At 36.0% G+C, this 21,588-nt stretch overlaps 2 long non-coding RNA genes across 4 annotated transcripts in view; one reads left to right on the forward strand and one right to left on the reverse strand.

Annotated features, from left to right (window-relative positions):
• LOC140641264 (uncharacterized) overlaps positions 1-21,588 on the reverse strand; it is a 322,998-nt gene that overhangs the window by 79,414 nt on the left and 221,996 nt on the right. The window lies entirely within an intron of this gene.
• The window catches only part of LOC140641265 (uncharacterized), a 38,431-nt gene continuing 36,681 nt past the window's right edge, over positions 19,839-21,588 (forward strand). Inside the window, exon 1 of one of the 2 annotated variants that reach the window (XR_012037813.1) lies at positions 19,839-20,093. This is a non-coding gene — a long non-coding RNA (uncharacterized lncRNA). The remainder of the gene's footprint in view (positions 20,094-21,588) is intronic. The other variant, XR_012037814.1, reaches the window with a different exon arrangement.

A 21,588-nucleotide genomic window follows, 5' to 3' on the forward strand; every position in this document is an offset into this window, starting at 1 on the left:
TCCCATTTCCCTTTCCCAAAATTCAGAGGTAAAAATATATCAAATGAGTCATAGGAACACGAAGTAACCTCACAGTTGCAAAAATTACAGCATGCACTCAAATATGGGCACCTGGGTGGCTCCGTGGTTGAGTGTCTGCCTTTGGCTCAGGTCATGATCCCAGGGTCCCAGGATCAAGTCCTATGTTGGGTTCCTCCCAGGGAGTCTGTTTCTCCCTCTGCCTGTGTCTCTGCCTCTCTTTCTGTGTGTCTCATAAATAAATAAATAAATAAATAAATAAATAAATAAATAAATAAATAAAATCTTAAAAAAAATTAATCATTTTTATAGTGGTTTTTACTTGTATTATTAACTTTCTTGTTGCTAAGAATATAGACTTTACATAATGTAACTGCTCACTTTTTATGATCGGCAAATTATATGATCAATGTGGGAAATAGGAAAAGTCTAGTAGAATTCTCTTAATTGACGCCCACTTGACAGACTTGCTAAAGTATTCAACATTCTCCATTTTCTCTTTAAAAAATACTGCCCAGGCCATACCTAATTTGCTTGTGGCTAGTGGGTCTCTGATACACTTGTAACGTCTCCCCTCATGGGCTGATTTGTGTGCTTGCCAGAATAAGATTATTTATTCACAAATTCATTTACACCAGTTGTACCTATTAATGTGTTTATGAAGCATAATTAAATGTCACATAAACCAAGAAAATCTGAGTATGAAAAGAGAGCTATTGAGTCTATAAAAATAATTTGAATTCTTAGGAAAGACTTGATAAAGATAAGTAATTAAAATCTGCTGTTGAATTAAGTGTGGGTATAATAACTTTTTTTAATCATAATAATCTGCACTCAGATTGTTCCCAAAAGCTCTTTAAGTCCTTACTAAAGAAGCCAAAGTGAGGCTGGTTTTATAAAGGGGAAAAAAAAATGTGACATCCAATTAGCAAAACCTTACAAAAAAAACAAAAAACAAAACAAAACAAAAAAACAAAACCCAGTATCCTTCAAGAAAAATCCAGGAAATAAATACTCATTGCTTGAAAGTCTAAATAAAATATTTATGGTATGTATGTATTTTTCTTCTGATTCTCTGCTTCAACAGAGTTTAAATTAACTGATCAACTACTTGTCACAATGATGCTTAGTAACAATCATCCATAACCCTGCCAGCAACAATGTTAATCATGATTATTAACAGTGCAGCAAATTTCCTCTAGACTCATTCCTTCTATCCATTTTACATAGATTAGGGTTAGATCATACCCTCCACAAAAATTTATAGCTCTCTTATTTATTGATATTATATAGCAAGCATTTCCCCATACATAAATCATTTTTCTTTTCCAAATCCACTTTATTTTAGTTTATTGTGCCCTATTATTCTAATGGACTATTTCCTATACAATAAAAATGCACAGCTCAATGACCTTTGCTATTTTTATATACTCATATACTGAAAGTGTAAATCAAAATATAAAATATAACCTTCATCACCCTCAGAAAGTTCCCTTATGCCTGCTTCCACTCAACTACCTCCATCACCACCTCAGAAGTATCAACTTTCCGATTTTTATGACTACAGAACTCTTTTGCCTGAACGTGGATTTTACATAAGTAGAATCTTACAACATGCATTCTTTTGAGTCTAGCTTCCTTAGTTCTATCTAATGTTTTAAAGATTCATTCATGTTGTTGAATATCATAGTTTTTTTCCTTTTATTAATAAAGGCTATTCCCTTGTACTTTCTCCTATTGGTGAATAGGTGGCTGTTTCCAATTTTAAAGATGCTATGAACATTTTTTTAGATTTATTTATTTATTTTAGAGACAAAGAGAGAGCATGCTTGTGTGTTGTGGGGATGGGTAGGGGTAAGGGAGAGGAAGAATCCCAAGCAGGCTCCCTGCAAACCCGGAGCCTGGTGCAGGGCTTGATCCAACAACCCCAAGATCATGACCTGACCTATAACCAAGAGTTGGAAGCTCAACAGACTGAGCCACCCCAGGCTCTGTAGATGCTATGAATATTTTTGTACAAATCTTATTGTGAACATATTTTTTTATTTCTGAATCATTGGGTAAGTGTACATTTAGCTTTACAACAATCTGCCAGTTCTTCAAAGTGCTAATAGCACTCTACAATCCCACCAACAAAAAGCAAGAATTCCAGTTATTTCAGGTCCTCAGTGATATTAGGTATTCTCAACATTTTTTATTTTATCATTCTTTTAGATGTGAAATGGTATCTCGTTATAGTTTGGATTAGTATTTCACTGAAGAGTAATAATGTTATGCCTCTTTTAATGTTCCATAAACATCCTTCCCGTAGCTGAGTTTATTCTATGCTGTAGGTACACAGTTTTCAACTTCTCAGTTAGGTCCTTCCTGCTTATCCTTTCTCCAGAACAGTAACTCTGTGTTATCTTAAATGATATCGTATCTATCTATTTACTTACATGCTTTCATGTTGTTTATAGATTTGTTAGTATGTAAATGCCACAAGATTAGGAATTGAGCCTATCTTATTTACCACTATATATCCCCAGTGCCAAGATCAGTTCTTGACACATAAGCTCAGCACAGGATTTGTTGAATGAATTCTTTAAGCAATAAAATATTATCTGATATTTCCCCTGACATTTCCTGTTGCCTCTTTACACACTTATTCCCATTCTGAATCTTCCTTCCCACATCAATTGGGCCAAATAAACTGCAGCATTTAGTTCCTAGGAAATGAAAGACAAAGCAGAAATGCTGATGAAAATCCTCCTGGCTTTCAGGTTTCAAGCAGGCTTCAAAGTAGATTTTTTTTTTTTTTTAACCTTTGGCAGAGGAAATAGGTTTGAGAGTTTGTCTCTTCATTAGTGTTTTCTTACTGGTATTTATCAAGGACACTTGAAAAACACACAAACATGTATGACTGGCTCCCCAGAAGCAGAGCCAGTGGGCATATTTCTTTGCTGAAATACCAAATTACAATGCTGTCTGTGAATTGCTCTAGGTTATCTGGACCATCTGGGGCTTAGCAGCACAATAGGACTAGAGAGAAGGTCAGAAATAGCAGTGGAGTCAAGCAAGGAACCAGAACAATGAACACAAACAGTGAGTAGAAACCTGATCAGACCTATAAGTATGAATTTCCTGAAATTCCAATTATTTCAGATACCACAGGACTCACAAATACTAGATACCCAGTACTTTCTAACTGTAGCCACCTGAAATTGATACAAACCTAGTCAAACTCCCAAGAAGTGACTCATCAAATTGTTCACTTTCTTTTTATTTTTTAAAGATTTTAATTATTTATTTTAGAGAGAGAGCAAGAACACCAGTGGGGGAAGGGGCAAAGGGAGATGGAGAAGCAGACTCCCCACTGAGCAGAGAGCCCCAATAAAGGTTCCATCCCAGGACCCTGGAATCATGACCTGAGCTGAAGGCAGACACTTAACCGCTAAGCCACCAAGCACCCCAATTGTTTACTTTCTGTTTCTATAAACAGATAATCTTCTGGGTTTTTTTTTTTCATTTTTTCATTTATATCATCATTTGCTCCTCAAATATGTATACCTTAGTCAATTTTATCCATTTCTACTGTTGCCATCAGCCTTTACCACATCTTCTCTTACCCAAACCACCATAATAACCTCGTATTGTGTCTCTCTACTTCTTCTATTACCCCAGTACAATCTGTCCTGCACACACCTGCACCAACGAGTGCAAGATGTCATTCAGATCATGGCACTCCCCTGCTTAAAATCTTTCCAGGGTTTCCCACTGCACTTAGAACAAACTTCAAATTCCTTACTCTCACAGCTCAAGTGTGGACATCAAAAAGACCGACCACCCCTATGAGAAAAATAGGGCTACTTATTCTGGGCTTGCAAGGGAGTCAGTCACCATCACTTGTATTTTGGTAGAGACTCAAACTGGCAGAGGAGTGGGAAAGCTTTATAATGGAAAAAGCCTTATTGCAGACTGTGGGCATGGGGGCACCACAGGCAATCTAACTAGAAGGGAGGCATCTTGTTTAATTGGTTTGGGGTACATGTTTGGCTTTCTCTGGTTCATCCTAAATTGGAAGTAAGAACAAAAATTAGGTAAGCTGCCAGGTATTAATCAAGTCCTGGCCATGTGGGGCAAATTCTTACAGAAGTTATCATTTAGCTTCTGGGATTGTCTCTAGAGATACCAATCTGGCTTTCTGCAAGTCTGATTTGTAGAAGGCTGGCTTCCTGGGGTATTTATTGTAGATAAGGGATTGGTTGTAGAGTCGAGGTTCTATTTTTATATATGATCTGGCCATTGTCCACTTGTATATTCAGCCTCTCAAAATCCTGTGTCATGTATTCCCTACCCTCTACTGTGATCTTATCCTGTTCTTTAATCCCTCTTTGCCTATGTGTACTAGCCAAAACAGCTTCTGAGAAGTCCACTAAATTTTCAAACTCAGCCCTGCCTCCTCCTCACCTTTACATTTGCCTCTCACCTAGCTAACTACTTCCCAATCTTCATATCTCAACTTCAATCAATTTCTTTACAGTCTCTTGCAGATCACTCTATTTAAAAATCAGCTTACACCATCACTACTTTCTAGGTATTAAACATTGTTTGGTTTCTTAATTTCATTTACATGTTGTGGTTATTCTTCCTCATTTTCCAACTTCTACTTCATCTGTCGGCTCCACTGAACTGTAAGTTTTTGGAAGCAGGATCTAATGTTTGCCTTTATGTTTCCAGTACCTATCAGAGTAGAGACCAGGTTAGGCCTTCAATAGAAACTTGTCAAATGAATATTAGTCTGCCACTCTCACTCTTTGTATCTTGCTTTGCAGACCGCCCTAAATTATAAAATTTCACAAATGCTTGGACTTCTGCAAGAATTAAAAATATCATGATAAATAAATTTATTGAATATTATCAAAGCAACAAGTCTAACATTTTAAATTGAAGATATTCTCATCCTTATGTCTGGATAGATCATTATTTTGTTCTTCAAATGCTCTGCCTCCCACAGCATTATAATTTGAATCAATGTTACATGCTGAAATTATTCTTTATAATTTATGTCACTTAATAAACTAATCCAAGATTTCTTATGGAACAAAAACAAGTAATGACAAAAAAACAAAACAAAACAAAACCAAAAACACTATAAAGAAGGAACAAAGAGAAGGCATTAAAATTTAGTTCTGACTCATTACAAGAATGCCACAAATTGATAACAGACCTCAAATAATTTAGTGCTATGCAGTATAAATATGATGGTAAAATACCTAGAGTGTTCAATTCAGAAGGTATGTCAACAACTTCCAGTGATCTCTCTCATGATAGTGGCAGATAGGGTAAGCTCCTGCTTCGTATATATAAGTTTATGGATAGAGAAAGGTGGAGCCGTTTTAATTATTTGGACACTGACCAAATAAAAATATATCTTATCACTTTAGTTAATAATTAGAAACTCAAAAATCATCCTCCCCCTAAATTGTACTTTCACATCAAACTGTCATTCTGACTCAGAGGGGATAAAAAAAAAAAAAAAAAAATACATGAGATTTTCCCCTCGCATACCAATACCAATTAGGATACTGTCCATTCTTAAGTCCAGAAATCAGGACCCTGATTGATGGACCACAGAGGCATTGAAAATGAGAATACCATAGAAATATGTTCCCATCATTTCTTTTTCCTATCAGGATCAACTGTGGACACACAGTAGGGGGGCATATTATCCTTGCCATTATCCAATTGACCCAAGTGACAAGAAATCAAAATGTCTTTTGTAGTCTTTCAAGGGAATGGGGATTAGAGACGGGAGGGGTGAAAGCTGCTGCCTTTATCTTGACACCTTTTAAAACTAGGGAATCCATTTAATGTTGCGTGCATTATTCCAAAATGGTAATTACCCTGAAAATATATGATAAACACATGCTAATGAGATAAGCCAACAAGGGCAAAAAATCCACTTTAATAATGCAATCATAAGAGAAAGAGTTTTAAGTAGATATGGGGAAATTATCATAAATGTCAAGGCTCACAAAATATAATAAAAAGGATTGATGTGTTTTATACATGCTAAATCACTGATGGGGATTTATTATCTACACAAGACTCCCAGCTGACAGAAAAACAGGCTCACCACATAACAATAACTTTTGTAAAACATTACCATTTAATTTTACATTTTTCTCTCCTTTTGCACTGAGCTCATAAGTCAAAAATTTTCCCATGCACTACAAGGATATCAAATCTTTTGAAGGAGGGGTGAAAAGTATTTTGTTACCATTTGCATGAAAAAAGAAACAATTAAAAAAGGTGCTGGTTATTTTCATAAGCATCACATCTATTTCCCTCTCAAGAGCGAGTACCAATATCTCTATTATCAAGACAGCAAGGAAAATGCACATGAAGTCAGTATCTTCCAAGGTAAAATTGCATGTGGGGAAGAAAGGGTTTCAGTTTGTATTAGGAAATGAAAACAAAAATAAAAATAGACATTACTTCAGCTTCCTAAGAAGATGCCAGAAAAAACAATCTCAAGGGAATATAAGAGGGAATTAAACCCTGCAAGTGGAGAGGATTAGTTTGGGAGGAGGACCAGAGTCTGTTAGAGAGTTCACAAATTTCTGGAAGACACAATTGGGGGAAAAGCATGCTGAAAGTGAAAGAAGTGTGGAATGTACCTAGGTACGTTAGGCCTTCTTGCTTCCCTCTAGAGGCTCCAGGCTCAGAAGTAGGCTTAGAAGAAGGAATTAAAACAGGTAAAGAAGTAAAACCTACACAATTTTCCTTCCCTCCCCATATGCAGAGCAACAGCAACCCATGGTGGTAATTTGCAGTCCAGGCAAATATGTTAAAGAGATCTTCTCTAAAAAGATCAAATAAGCTGACTAGGGAAATTATGGTACATTTGAAGCCTGCCTATACACAGAAGGATGGACAACAGGTTGGCTCCAGCTCTTGCAGCCTGGGTAAAGGTGGAGGTTCATTCTGCGGGTTGACACTGTAAAGCTGTGCTTGTCTTTGACAGGTCTTCGCCAGCATGGCACTGTAATATCCATGTGGAGTTAAAGTACTCAGGAAAGAACTAGTTCAAGGATAAAAGTCATCTAGCCTTCAATTGACCAAAACCATCCCAATGGTAACCATCAAAAATAGGACTGCTAAGAGTTCGCCGTGCCACGCCCAGAAATCCCCTCAGTACTCTATCATTTGTAATGTGGTATTTAAATGAGGAGCACAGAGGATCCCAACCATGGTGGATTCTGGCTGGTATAAAAGGAAGTTTTCAAGCAAAGATTAAAAAATTGTTTCATGAACAAATATCCTATTATAAAAAGCAGCTCTTGGGCAATGAATTGGAAGATGTTTTGTTTTAAACGTTCAGAAATACAGAGGTAAAGAAATAGAAGATCCTAAAAGTTTCCATGGTAGAGGCTGGGAGAAGATTGCATACAAAAAACCCAAAAAACAAAAAAACAAAAAAGTAGGGTGACGTTAGACTTCTCACTTAGAAAACTTTATGCTAGAAGACCTGAGGAAAATTATTTTGAACTAGATTTCCAGACAAGCTATATAATCAATCAAATATGAGTGAAATAAAAGACTCATAAGAATTCTTGCCAAGACTGTTTCTGAGTTACTCGAGAACATACCAAAACAAGCAAACTCAGTCAAAATCAAGAAAGGGAAAATAGGAGATCCAAGAAATCCTAGATGTAACATAGAAATGCAGTAAATATAATCTCAAGTCCTTCAAAGTGGAGGAAATACAAAGCACAATTGGTTAAAATTACAGGAAGAAACAGTACTGACAGGAACATGACAGGGATGCCCACGCTCACCACTGTTGTTCAACATAGTTCTAGAAGTCCTAGCTCTAGCAATCAAATGACAAAAAGAAATAAAAGGCATTCAAATTGCCAAAGAAAAAGTCAAACTCTTACTCTTCGTAGATGACATGATACTTTTTGTTGAAAACCCAAAAGTCTCCACTTCAAAATTGCTAGAACTCATACAGCAATTCAGCAGTGTGGGAGGATATAAAATTAATGCACAGAAATCAGTTGCATTTCTATACACTAACAATGAGACAGAAGAAAGGGAAATTAAGGAGTTGATTCCATTTACAATTGCACCAAAAACCCTAACATACCTAGGAATAAACCTAACCAAAGAGGCAAAGGATCCATACTCTAAAAACCAGAGAACACTTATGAAATACATTGAGGAAAACACAAAGAAATGGGAAAGCATTCCATGCTCATGTATTAGAAGAATAAATATTGTTAAAATGTCTATGCTACCCAGAGCCATCTCCACATTCAATAAAATTCCTATCAAAATACCATTGACATTTCTCATGGAGCTGGAAAAATAATCCTAAAATTTATACGGAACCAGAAAAGACCCCAAATAGCTAGAGGAATGTTGAAAAAGAAAACCAAACCTGGTGGCATCACACTTCCAGACTTCAAGCTGTATTACAAAGTTGTAATCATCAAGACAGACTGGTACTAGAACAAAAACAGACACATAGATCAGTGGAACAGAATAGAGAACCCAGAAATGGACCCTCAACTCTAAGTTCAACTCATCTTTGATAAAGCAGGAAAAAATATCCAATGGAAAAAAGACAGTCTCTTCAATAAATGGTGCTGGGAAAACTGGACAGCCACGTGCCTACTCTTACACCATACACAAAGATAGACTCAAAATGAATGAAAGATCTAAATGTGAGACAAGAATCCATCAAAATCCTGGAGGAGAACACAGGCAGCCACCTCTGTGACATTGACCGCAGCAACTTCTTGCTAGACACATCTCCAGAAGCAAGGGAAACAAAAGCAAAAATGAACTATTAGGATGTCATCGAGGTTAAAAACTTCTGCACCACAAAGGAAACATCAACAAAACTAAAAGGAAACCAATGGAATGGGAGAAGATATTTGCAAATTATGTATTAGATAAAGGGCTAGGATCCAAAATTTATAAAGAACTTATCAAACTCAACACCCAAAAAATAAATAATCTAGTCAAGAAATGGGCAGAAGACATGAACAGACATTTCTCCAAAGAAGACATACACATGGCCAACAGACACATGAAAAAATGCTCTCCATCACTTGGCATCAGGGAAATACAAATCAAAACTACAATGAGACCTACCTCATACAGTCAGAGTGTCTAAAATGAACAAGACAGGAAACAACAAATGTTGGCAAGAATACAGAGAAAGGGGAACCCTCTTGCACTGTTGGTGGGAATGCAAGCTGGTGCAGCCACTCTGGAAAACAGTATGGAGGTTCCTTAAGAAGCTAAAAATAGAGCTACCCTCTGACCCAGCAATTGACTAGGTATTTACCCCAAAGGTACAAATGTAGTGACCCAAAAGGGCACCTGCACCTGCTGCTTCAAAGCAGCAATGTCCACAGTAACCAAACTATGGAAAGAGCTGAGATGTCCATCGACAGATGAATAAATAAGGAAGCTGTCGTATATACAATGGAGTACTACTCAGCCATCAGAAAGGATGAGTGCTTACCATTTTCATTGATGTGGATGGAAGTGGAGGAATTATGCTAAGTGAAATAACTCAATCAGAGAAAGACAATTATCATATGGTTTCACTTATATGCAGAATACAAGAAACAGTACAGAAGATAACAGGGTAAGGCAGAGAAAACTGAATGGGAAGTCATCAGAGAGGAAGAATAACCATGAGAGACTCTTAACTGTAGGAAACAAACTGAGGGTTGCTGAACAGGGGGTGCGTGGGGTATGGGATAATTTGGTGATGGGCATTAAGGAACACATGTGATGTGATGAGCACTGGGTGTTATACACAACTGATAAATTATTGAACGCTTGAAATTTAATAAAATAAGAAACTACCTTCCCAGAGGCCCTTACATTAGCCTCAACTGACAAGAAGAACTCAGACCACATCTCTTCTGCATCCCTTGGGTTTTTTTGTTTATTTTTACCATACACGTGCATTAATTTCATTTTAAAATTCTTATGAATATTCTCCTTATCTGTGACAGATTGTGCATCCCTCTCATAATTATCACACACGAAGACGAGTCTTAATTTATCTTCTCTGGTTCATTGACAATTGTTACTATGCACTAAACATTCACTATACGCTTTAAATGATTTCTCCTGTCAAGGAAAATGCTACATTTAGCATCACAGCAGAGAATAACAATAATCATATAAAATTCTAGTCAGTGGAGTATCAAACTGGGAAATACAAAGACAAGAAATACAATTTGAAACTGACAACATTCCCACAATGAGTGAACCTGAGTCCCTTTCTTCCTTTTATAAAAGAGCACAATAATGCTTACTTCCCAGGAAACTGAAGTGAGTTTTTAATGATTTTCAAGTACTTCTTGAGGGCTTGAGAGCTGAGATTTCACAACATATTATATATTTAAACTATTCGCAGTTCTCAAAAGACTGAAGTGAATAAGTGTCCTGAGCAGGGTGTCAGAAGCCATGAATCCTTGATACAGCTCTGCCTGTTTTTATTCTAATATTTAGGCAAGGCATTTCAACCTGCCTAGTTTCAGTTTCCTCATCTTTCAAGTAAAGACAATGTTAGCTCTGCCAAATCTCAGGGTTATTGTTAAAGGTTAATAAGCAATTATGTGCAAAAGCTCTTAGGAAACTATCAAGTACACTGCAAAATCGGGGCACTATTATACCCGTGGGAAGCATATGGCAACAGTTACTAAGTGAGAGAAAACCCTTCATTAGGAGAATGCCCAAATTGGACAGTTTTGAAGCTCAGCCCCCTCGGGTAATGCTGAGATGTTCTAAAGCCAAGTCTGTAAAACAGCTGCCCAGGGCAGCCAGCAAAAGTTCACTCTTGGCTGTCATACTGTTTTGGAAAAAATATGAATCACTTGCTAACACTTAAAATATAAAGAAAATCAACCTAAAAAATCCAAACTTTCAGCTCCTCTGTAAAAGCCAGGAGATGTGGCCTCACCTTGGCTGTGTTCTGGAATGTCACTATTCCTGAAGTGAGCAGGTTCTTTTTCCCCATAGATGGGGTGTGTACCCCCTTATCAGCCACAGTCCCCACCACTTCCTTCTACCTCACACCTGGCCCACTTCACTTCTTTCATTTACCAGTTTGGTCTCTCTAACAGTTGAATTTGAAGCCATTGTTCTAGCATTGGGTACAGAGATAGATAAATGCATCCCAATTACATGAAAAGAAAACTCTGCAAAGTTTCAAAGAAAAAGATGCAAAGCTGAGGACAGATGAGAAGAACATGAGTTCCTGCAAAATGGTTGGATGCCAAAGCTGGAATAAAAGACCAAGAGAATGTCCTGCTACATGGAACACTATAAGGAAAGTCAAGACTCAGCACTACTAATATTAATTTTTCACATTACTTTCTCAACTGTGCTCTTTTCTAGCTTTATTGAGATATAATTGGCAAATAACATATATCTTTAAGGTGTACAATGTGATAACTTTATATGTGTATACCTTGTGAAATGTTTACAACAAGGTGAGTTAACACATCCTTTACCTCACATAATCACCTTTTGGTTATTGTTGTTATGGTAAGAATATTTAAGATCTACTCTTCTGGCAACTTTCAAGTATACAATACCATATTTTTAACTATCGTCACCAGGCTGTATGCTATATCCTGAGAACTTATTCTTCTTATAACTGGACATTTGTACCCTTTACCAACATCTCCCCATTTCCACCATTCCCCAGTCCCTGGTACCCACCACTCTACTCTCTGTTTCTATGACTTTGGATTTTTTTAGATTCCATATGTAAGGGAAAATATACAGTATTTTTTTCCTGTCTCATTTCTCTTAGCAAATACCCTCAAGGTCCATCCATGTTGTCACAATGGCAAGATTTCCTTCTTTTTAAAGGCTGAATAATATCTCTCTGTGGTTGTGTATGTGTGTGTGGTGTGTGTGTACACATACGTATATATACCACAGCTTTATCCATTCTTCTGTTGATGGGCACTTGTATTGTTTCTTATCTTCACTAGCATGTCAACAATGCTACAATGAACACAAGAGTGCAGATATCTCTTTAAGATCCTGATTTCAATGTCCTTTGGAGATATACCCAAAATTGGGTTGCTAAATAGTAGCTCCATTTGTAATTTTTTCAGGAAACTCCACACTGTTTTCCACAGTGGCTGCACCAGTTACATGCCCACCAATAGTGCACAAAGGTTCCCTTTTTTCCAAATCCTTCCCAACATTTTTTTATCTCTTGTCTCTTGATCAAGAGACAAGCTATTAGCTTGTCTAATATCTGTTAGCTATTCTAACAGATGTGAGATGGTATCTCATTCTTGTTTTGATTTGCATTTCTTCTAAGTTGTCCAATTTATTGGAGTGTAATTGTTCATAGTAGTCTCAAGATTCTTAGTATTTCTCTGATTTCAGCTGTATCATCTCCTCTTTCATTTATAATTTTGAGTCTTCTTTCTTTTTTTCTCAGAAAGTCTAGTTAAAATTTTATCAATTTTATTAATCTCTTCGAAAACCAATATAGTTTTGTTGATCTTTTCTATTATTTTCTTATTCTGTATTTCATCTGTTTTGGCCCTAATCTTTACTATCACCTTCTCTCTGCTAACTTTGGGCTTTGTTTAATTATTCTTTTTCTAGTTCCTTGAGGTGTAAAGTTAGGTTGTCTAATTAAGATCTTTCTCTTTTTCTTAATATAGGCATTTATCACTATAAACTTCCCTCTTTGAACTGTTTTTGCTGTATCCCATTAGTTTTGGTATGTTTTGTTTCCATTTTCATTTGTTTCAAATATGTTTTTATTTCTCTTTTGATTTCTTCTCTGACCCATTGTTGTTCAGGAGTGTGTTTTTTAAATTCCCACATATTTTCCACTTTTCCTCCTGTTTTTGATTTCTAGTTTCATACCATTGTGGTTAAAAAATATAATTGGTATGATTTCAACCTTCTTGAATTTGTTATGACTTGTTTTGTGGCCTAACATATGATCTAACTTGGAGAATGTTCTGTACGCACTTGAGAAGAATTTGTATTTTCCTGTTGTCGGATAAAACAGAACTCTAGTTTTTAACTTAGTATGGGGCCACCCAGAAGAAATATTTCCCAGTTATACTTGCAGCCAGTTATGGGCATAGGCCTAATTTTTAGCCAATGAAATTTAAGAAAAGTAATATGTGTACTTTGAGGATGTACCTTTAAAGAGAAGGAAGATAGCTCATTCCTCCTCTCTTCCTCAATCCTGATACCCAGGATGTGGATGTTATAGTGAGTTATCTTCAAGCATGACAATAAAACTAACATTTAATGGATGGTGGAGTCAGAAGATAGAAGGAAACCTGGCCCCTGGATAACTTTGAAGCAAAATCAACATAACACACTCAGGTCATCAGCCTCCAGTTTATTACAAAGAGAGTGAAATAAACTTTTGTAATATTTAGGACACTGTTAATGTGAGTCTCTCTTATACACAACAAAACCTATACCCTAACTAATACATTTTGAAAACCTTCAGTAAAGTCTGGTGGCACCATAGTCTTGACTTGGTGACCATTATGGAAGAATACGATTGAAGACATGCCCAGTGAGACCCTCTGAAGCATATCAGATAGTTTAGCTCTTGCAACAATAAAACCAAGACTGACTGACAGAGATGAGAGAAATGGAAACCTCTTTATTCCAATGCCTGGAGATCCTGGGTCTTCTACTCCCTTTAGATGAATCTGAATCTAAATTACTTAAGAGGTTCAGCATGCAGGATGCATGGGCAATATGAGGGCAGAGCACACCTATATGCTAGGTACACATATATGCACACACATGTACACATGTGCAGGAGTGTTTGTGCACACATAAAATTACATCCATTCATAATAGAAAAAAAAAAAACCTACTTCACAATTGGAACTTCTCAATAGGGAATAGTCTTAGGAAAAAAATTCTGCCCACAAATTACATTACAACTTCCCTATTCAGTGATATTATCTTTAAGAACCCAGCTATCAGGTCACCTGGGTGGTCTGCCTTTGGCTCAGGTGATGATCCCGGGGTCCTGGGGTTGGGTCCTATATGGGGCTCCCTGCATGGAGCCTGCTTCTCCCTCTGCCTATGTCTCTGCCTCTCTCTCTGTCTCTTAGGAATAAATAAATAAATACATACATACATACTAAATACATAAATACATGAATAAATCTTAAAAAGAAAAAACTAAGCTATCATCTGAATTCTATATTGAAATACAACTTTCATGATTTCAAAGCAAAAGGGAGTATTATAGCTCTGGGGACAGAGAATGGTACCTCATTTCTCTTTTTTTTTTTTTTTTTATTGAAGATAATACTCTAGTGACTTTCAAGAGAAAACACTTAAAAATAATAAAGTTCCCTTCATCTTATTTGTTTTGCAAGGACAGTGGGATCAGTTGCATTAAATTATTCATTAAATACATCTTACTTTACTCACTTTGTTTTGTATATATATTATTTCTCAGGATATTATCACTTTAATTATTAAAATATCCCCTGTGAGGCTCATAGTAATTATTATTACCCTGGAATCATTATATAGAATGAAAAAAATTACAGGTAAATAGAAGATGACAATCTTTTCTCTTGTAAGATCAAGATTACAACAGCTCTGTAACAGTAATCAAGATTGGGACATTCTGCTAAAAACCTGGAAAGTTTTTCAAACTATCAAAACCTGCAGGGCCGCCCAGGTGGCTCAGTGGTTTAGAGCTGCCTTCAGCCCAGGGCATGATCCTGGAGACCTGGGATTGAGTCCCACGTTGGGCTCCCTATATGGAGCCTGCTTCTCCCTCTGCCTATGTCTCTGCCTCTCTCTCTCTATCTCTGTGTGTGTGTGTGTGTGTGTGTCCCATGAATAAATAAATAAAATCTTTAAAAATAAAAAAACCCTGCATGATTGGGGTCCTGAGTGACTCAGTCGGTTAAGCGTCTGCCTTAGGCTCAGGTCAGGCCTTCAGCTCAGGTCATAATCTGAGTCTTGGGCTGGAGCCCTGCATCAGGCTTCCTGCTCAGTGAAGAGTCTGCTTTTCTCTCTCCCTTTGCCCCACCCCCTACTTGTGCTCTTTCTCTCAAATAAATATCTTTAAAAAATTTTTTCTAAACTGCATGATGAAATACAATGGAGCTATGATTGGAGCACAAACCAGTTAGCCTATGGACTCTGAAAACCCACGCTTCTTGCTTTATATTCTTTTACTGACACTCCTACTGTCTCTTCACTAGCATGCCATCCACTCTGTCTCCAATACCACTATTTCACAGATATGGGCACATTTTTGACAGTGGAGAGCTAGATTAGTCTAGAGGGCGCAAAAGGAGAGAACCAACAGCTTAGGAGATGTTCTAGGTTTGAAATTCCCATAAGGTATAGACAAAGGGCACCTATGATTTTCATTGCAGTTGCTCTGCCAGAGGCAGAAAGTGAGATGAATTTCTAGAAAATAGTCTACCTAAGACGGCAGAAGAGTTCTTCTGACAAGAACATCCCTTTGCCAAATTTTATGTAATATTGATACGAACATAAATTGCTATAGCTACTATGGAAAAAGTATGTAGGCTTCTCAAAAAAATTGAAAATGTAACTCCCATATGAACCAGCAATCCTACTCCTGGATATATATGCAAAGAAAATGAAATCAAGATTTCAAAGACATATGTGTATTCCCATGTTTATTGCAGCATTAATCACAACAGTCAAGATATGAAAACAATCCAAGTGCCCATCAATGGAAGAACGGATAAAGAAGATGTGGTATATACATAGAGATGTGAGAGAGATATATATAGGCATAATTCTAAGTGAAATAAGTCAGACAGAAAGAAAAAGACTATATGGTATCACTTATATGTGAATCTAAAAATGCTGAACTGGTAGAAATACAAAGTAGAATGGTGATTACCAGGCTAAGGGTGGGGGATAAGGTAAAAATGTTGCTCAAAAGGTATAAACTTGCAGTTAGAGATGAATAAGATCTCAGGAACTAATGCACAGTATTGTGATTTTAGTTAACAGTACCTATTGTATATTTGAAAATTCTAAGAAAGTAAATCTTAAATGTTCTTTTAAAAGAAATGGTGACCTGTGATGTGATGGAGATGTTAGTTAATGCAACAGTGATGAGCATATTGTGATACATCAGCATTTGTAAACCTTAAACTTACACAATGTTGTATGCCAATTACATTTTAACAAAGCTGGGAGATGGGGAGGGGGAGGAACATTCCATTGCCATTTTTCCTTTATGGATATCAATGTTAAATGGAAGACACAAGATCAATAAATCTTAGTGATTCTAGGATTTCCAACACACTACCTCTTTATACCAATCAAGCCTTACCTAAATTCATTTTCTCATCAATGTTACAGTCATTTTAAAACATGAAAACATGAAACATTATACACATTGGGTAAGAAACATGAAACATGAAATTATACACATTGGGTAAGAAACATGAAATTATACACATTGGGTAAGAAACAATTAAATCCTTTAATTGTTATATTGATATTGATAACAAAATATGGTCACATAGGAAAAGAGAGATCCTAAAATACTCCCCAAATAATTTTATACAAAGCTGAAGTGTTGGAAGAATGGTGGCTGCAAGACAGAAAATGTTATTTCCAATTTTCCAACTCTTTCCCTCTATTATGTCTTCAATTTTTTATGTCTAAATAAGCTTTCAAAACTTTTACTTTCATCCAGTCAATTGAATTTCTCAGAGTCAATTCATGTATGATTTCAAAACAAGAAAAAGATTAACATGACAGATTCCATTTTATATCAGCTATGTGTTGTAATTTTAGCTTATCTGCGAAAGAGGCAGTATCTAGATAACCTTACTAATAAATACACATAAAATTTATTAGCTTTTAAATGTGTACACTTTGGGGCACCTGGTTGGTTCAGTCAGTGGATCATGCAACTCTTGATCTCAGGGCTGTAAGTTTGAGCCCCACATTGGACATAGAGATTACTTAAAGTTAAAATCACAAATAAATAAACACATAAACATGTACTGTTTTCTCTTCCTGAAAGGAGCTGATGAACAATTAAGCAACACACGGAAATGGAGCATATGATCAGTTTGGGAGGAACATTAATACTGGGTATCCAAGGATGAGGATTATGTTTCTGACTCAGGGAAAGTGGACACGGGGACTTGACTTGAAACAAATATTAACCCTCTGTGATTCATCTAGTGCATTCATATAGTGAATATAAAATAGGTATAGTCTGAACTCTTCATTATCCTTTTCTTCACCATTCATCTCTGAAATAATATTTTGATATTTTCCTTAATGCTAATTCCCCCCAGAGGGGAATTTTTTAAATAATTATTATTCACATTTAAGTGCTTCTCTGTCCAGAAAGGTGCAAAGGGAAAATGCTATAGGAAAGTGCAGCCTAGACTTTCAGTGAAAGTCACATCTTTTCTTAATTTTCCTTTAGATCATAAATTCCTTGAGAACAGGAATAATGTCTTTTCCATTCCTGTAAAATCCCTCGGGTAATAGCACAATGTCTTTCTCTCAGTGGATACATTTCTTTCAGTTTAGGGACTTTCTCAGAATCTTAAAAATATTTTCTTTTACTACAACTATAAGCATTCCTTCTCTTGAACGTTGAGAAACAAATGTAATTTTAAAGCTTCTTTTACAGGGATTTTAGGAGGAAATAACAGATAACCAATGCAGAAACAGTAAGTATAATACTATGTAGACTCTTTGTGATTCTCAATAGAATTCTAGACTTTTTATTATTTCCTTTCCAAAAAGAAGAAAGAAAGAGAAAGAAAGAAAGAAAGAAAGAAAGAGATAGAAAAAAAAAGAAAAAGAGAAAAGAAAGGGGGAGAGGAAGAGATTGTTTCTACTTATACCTTTTGTGCTTGAGTAATAAGTTCTGATGAACCCAGAAGGAGCACATCTTGTAACTGTTAAGATAATTCTTTCTGAATCTAAAATTTGAGGTGATGCTGTTGAGTCCATTCCTGGGGAGTATATATATATTTCTATGCAACTAAATAATATCCTCAGAGAACAAGTTGAATAAACATTCCCACTTTAAGAAAATGTACACATGAAGAACTATAGCAAAATATTTGAATTATAAATTCAGTAGCATAATTTATTTTGACTTTATCAGCTGAAAATACTACATCATCATGTCAACAATTAACTGATGTATTTTGTAACCAAATCTAGAATTTTAAGTAAGGAAAAAAATAAAACGTATTTTCCTTTTTTTCTATTCATCTGTTGTGTTTGAAAATAATAAGGATTAAAAAGAACTTAATTGATCTAAACCCAAATTCTATTTGAATTTCTCATTTGTATTTATTTTTTTCATTTTTTTCATTTGTATTTAGTGAAATGAGTAGGATATGATAACTCCAAGAACAAAATTTCAAATTATTTGACATGTTACTACATAGCAAACCTAAGATTGCCAAATGAAAAAAAAAGAGCAATATATAAGAAAGATTTCATATCAGAAAAAGCATGCTGAATATAAATGAGATGTAGAAGGACATCTGGCACAGCAAATAGTGATAAAGTACTTAGAAATACACATGCACTTTACCATTAAGTACAGACAATGCAGCCCCCCATATGACAGTCTTCTTGCATCTAGAATCACTCATTAAGCTAAGAAGTAGCTCATTCCGGTCATTAAAATCCTCGAGAGTGGGAACAGTGTCTTTTTCACATTACATAAAATCCCCGAGTAATAACACCAACCTCTGATAATATTATGATTGTTGTCAATAACTTTATGTGAATTCTCTTATTCAATTTTCATAATAACTCCATAAGGTATTACTTAAACCCACTTTAGAGATGAAGAAAAAAAACTTCAAGAGGTTAATAATTACTTTAGGATAACACATAGTAAGTATCAGGGCTGGGATTCAAATAGACATTCTGAGTCATGAACTCCCATTGTCTGAAATAAATGTATTTCGTTTATCAAATAAAGAGGTCTTCTTGGTTTGCAGACTGTTTGCCATCTTCTTGCTTCATCCTCACATTGTGGGAGATGAGGAGAGAGGGAATGAGGAAGAGTCAGAGAGAGAGTGAAACAAAGAGAGAGCTTGTATTTCCTCCTCTTTTTACAAGATATTAATTCCATCATGAAGGCCCCACCCTCATGAACTACTCTAATTCTAAAAACCCTTCCAAGGCGCCACCTGCAAATACCAACACACTGGTTACTGGGGTTTCAACAAATGAATTTTGGATAGATAGTCAATCTATTATATTCTCTTTGCTCATTCCAAATACGAAGAAGGGATCTGATACACGCAGAAAAGGAGTAAGAAAAATGGGTTAAAAGCCACTATTTATTGAACATGTAGGTAGTATACTAAACACTTTACATACATTATCGTTAATCCTCTTCCCAACTCTGAAAGGTAAGCCTTTTTAGCCTATTTTATGGAAGAGGAAACTGAGTTTCTGGGACATTAAACCTTTTGTTAAGGTCTCTCACCAAGCATGGGGATCTGGCGTTCAAATGCAAATCTGACTGATTAACTTCTGGGCTTTCTGGTAGAGATGCCTGTGAGTTAGGTGAGCCTTCGTCAAACTCCTCAAATCCACTACACAGGTTTGGCCCATCCCTCATCCACCTCCCCACACTGAACCTAGGCTGTTTTTTTACTCAAAACAGTAAAAAGTCCTGGTCAGTAGGGAGCTGAGGATCTAGAACCTCATGGTGAGTTACTTGAAACTGCATAAAGAACTTCCATTGTGTGGTAAACACACAACTCCTTAGTGGAACATTTCATGGATTCCAGAGGCCAGTGATTCCACTTCTTTGTAGGATTGCACTGAGATAGCTGACCCTCAAACATGAGCAACTGTCTGTAGAGAGGCTGAACGCTGGGCAGACAAGCCCCAGCCTCACCTACTGTTCCCAAGTTCCATACAGGCACAGTAGCACAGAGCCTCCAGGGCTTGAACACTGCCCTCTAGTGTCAGTGTGAGTCAAAGGTCAGAGGAGACATTCTGAAGAGAACGTATCACTCATTTTCCAGGTATAAATATACTTCTATAGTTGCATCTAAGGGTTAGATTAGTTTAAGGGAAAAAAGAACTTATACATAATCCATTTGTCAGACCCTTCTACACCAGCCACAGTATTCAGTTAACCTGACGGGAAAGTGGTAGGTCTACAAAGCAGAGGATAGCAAGGCTTGCCTAGGCTCTCACTGACTTTCCATGCATTGCTATGTTTTGCAGCTTCTGTACAGCAGTTTATAGATTTATGGGATCTCACATAGGGAATCTTTCCATGTAGTGGAATGAAATGGTTGTGTGACCATCCTTTATTTAATGTTATCTAATGGCAAAGTATTTAAAAGGACTGTCAAATTTAAACATAAATTACATATATATAATTTTTACAAAAAGATACGCATTTCAGATTTGTTTACCTTCCTGTGATAAGTGAATGTCAATACTAAGACACCTGGAAGATTAAACACACACATACACACACACACACACACACACACACACACACCACAAAAAACAAAACAAAACAAAACAAAAAACGGGGCTACTGGATAGTTTACTTAAGCATCCGATTCTGTCTCAGGTCATGATCTCAGGGCTGTGAGATGGAGCCGCACCTCAATCAGCCTGAGATTCTCTCTTCCTCTGCCCCTCATCTCTCTCTCTCTCTCTTTCAAAAAACACCACCCTTATATGTTCCTTCAAGGTAAAGGTGACATTTAAATGTGAGCCTACAATGACTATAGCCTAAAAGAATTTTAAGGTATAGATAGAGCATTTTGAAAACAGATGTTTGGAAATGGAAACATGTGACTTAGCTGCCAAAATTAAATAAGCATGTTATCTCTTATTTTAAAAAGCCTCATTTCTTACACTTTAAAAGACTTAGATATACAATTTTCTAGGCTGTTTTATAATCATCTACACAAAGAGTATCACTGGATTTAAACCTTTCAGTAAAATGTAACAAAGAAATACCTTCATGTTAATGGATAAGAACTATTAACTCAGTGACATCATGGAACATGAAAATGTACCAGATAAATTTCAACGAAACCTTTCTATTATTAGATATAAAAAAAAGTTATAATTTCACAAGTAGAATCAAGTTTTCACTTCATCCATATGAATCTACTTATTCTTATTAGGTATCTTTTTCAGCTTTGTTTTCATTAAAACCAAGTGTGAAATTAAACTGGACTTATGAGCCAACATTTGCATCACCGATAAAATGAATATTTTCAAAACTATAAAGCACACTCGATCAAGTTTTGCTTGCTAATAATTATGAATAACACTATGACAAAGATGTATTCTATTAATATTATAATTTAAATACTTAAAAAATAATAGTTGCAGAAATCTCTATTCTATTTTTGTATGTTTTGTAATAAACATTAATAGAACACCACATGCAGAATTTTTTTAGAGATTGTTTTTCTAAACTATTAGCACCATTGGAATAGAAGTCTATTTCTGGAAGAATGGGTAGTAATTGACTGAGCTTAGATTTCT

The sequence above is a fragment of the Canis lupus genome, chromosome 10 (genome assembly GCF_048164855.1).
Source record: "Canis lupus baileyi chromosome 10, mCanLup2.hap1, whole genome shotgun sequence".
NCBI classification, from domain to species: domain Eukaryota; kingdom Metazoa; phylum Chordata; class Mammalia; order Carnivora; family Canidae; genus Canis; species Canis lupus.